At 43.8% G+C, this 1,796-nt stretch overlaps 1 protein-coding gene across 1 annotated transcript in view; it reads left to right on the top strand.

Moving 5' to 3' along the window:
* LOC102843759 (CD59 glycoprotein-like) overlaps positions 1–1,796 on the top strand; it is a 25,534-nt gene that overhangs the window by 10,810 nt on the left and 12,928 nt on the right. The gene's annotated exons all lie outside the window — the stretch shown is intronic.

Here is a 1,796-nt window from a genome sequence, read left to right as displayed (position 1 = left end):
TCCTGTTTTACAACAGTGGCACCATGTAATATTTGTCCTTTTGTGACTGGGATATTTCACTCAGCATAATGTTCTCCAGAGTCAACCATTTTGAATAGTATTGCATGAGTTCCTTGTTTTTCAAAGCAGCGTAGTATTCCATTGTGTGAATATACCACAGCTTCTCTAGCCATTCGTTTGTTGATGGGCACTTAGGTTGTTTCCAACTCCTTGCAATTGTAAACAGAGCCGCAAGAAACATGGGTGTGCATATATGTTCTTAGATGTCAGTTACGGTCTCTTTGGGGTATGTTCCCAGTAGTGGAATTGCTGGGTCAAATGATATCTCTATTTGCAACTTTTTGAGAAAGCGTCATACTCCTTTCCACAGGGGTTACACCATTTTACACTCTCACCAACACTGAATAAACGTTCCAGTTTCTCCACAACCTCGCCAGCATTTGTTGCTTGCTGTTCTGTTAAATTTTGCCATTTTGACTGGAGTGAGATGATATTTCATAGTTGTTTTAATTTGCATCTCTCTTAGAGCTAGGGATTTTGAACATTTCTTCATGTGCTTGTTAGCCATGGCATGCCTGACATTTAGGGTGTCTATGGCCCGATTCTCCAAACCACAGCTGAAAGGCATCGATTCTCCTTCTATCCTCCGTAGTCATTGTCCAACTCTCTGATGCGTAACAAGTGATTTCAAAGATCATGGCCTGTGTCAGACACACCTTAATCTCCAGAGAGACACCATTGCTTTTCAGTACTTTGGAGAGGTCCCTAACAGCAGATTTTCCCATCACAATACATCTATTAATTTCCTGGCTGCTGGTCCCAAGAGTGTTGACTGTGGCACCAAGCAAACTAACGCTGTGAACAATCTCAATCTCTTTACCATCTATCCTGATGCTGCCAATTGTTCCAGTGGTAAGAATCTTTGTTTTCTTGACATTGAGCCTCAATCCATATTGAAGGCTACAGTCCTTGACCCTCTGCAGCAAGTACATGAGGTCCTCCTCAGTTTCAGCAAGCAGCATTGTGTCTTCTGCATAATGCAGATTGGATAATCTATTCTGCATACAGGTTGACAAGTTATGGAGACAGGACACATACCTGGCGTGCACCCTTTCGAATTTTGAACCATGCAGTGTTTCTTTGCCCTGTTCCGATGACTGCCTCCTGGTCCAAATAAAAGTTTCACTTTGACACAATCAAGTGTTGTGGGATTCCCATTCTTCTCAGAGTCAGCCACAGTTTCTTATGATCCACACAAACGCCTTTGCATAGTCAATGAAACACAGATATACATTTCTCTGGTATTCCCTTCCTTCAGCTAAGATCCATCTAACATTAGGGTACCATGGACTGCTAGAGAGGGTTAAACTGGGAGACTCCTTGGAGGCAAGCATTCTGAGACTTCGTCTAACATACTTTGGACATGACAGGTCCTTGGAGAGGGACATCATGCTTGGTAGGGTGGAGGGACAGCGCAGGAGGGGAAGGCCCTCTATGAGGTGGATTGATTCCGTGACTGGGGTAATCAGGATGGGTGTGTCAGAGACCTTGCAACTGACACAGGACAGAGCAGAGTTTAGGGCTGTTGTACATAGGGTCACTATGAGTCACAAGCAACTCAACGGCACATAACAACAACAACAACAACATTGCCCAATTGGTAAGTTACATTTTCCTCTGGATGTCTATTTACATGACTCTGCAGTGGGTCTATGATGACTGGTCAGGGAAGTGGTTTCTAATGGACAGTCCAGAGAGCACTGTTGTTGTTGTTGTTGTTATGTGCCGTCGAGTCT

Source organism: Elephantulus edwardii, unplaced genomic scaffold, assembly GCF_000299155.1.
Source record: "Elephantulus edwardii isolate Elephantulus edwardi_28Jun2011 unplaced genomic scaffold, EleEdw1.0 scaffold00029, whole genome shotgun sequence".
NCBI lineage: Eukaryota > Metazoa > Chordata > Mammalia > Macroscelidea > Macroscelididae > Elephantulus > Elephantulus edwardii.
The sequence above is the reverse complement of the archived record's forward strand: the minus strand, read 5'-3'. Positions and strand labels throughout refer to the sequence as shown.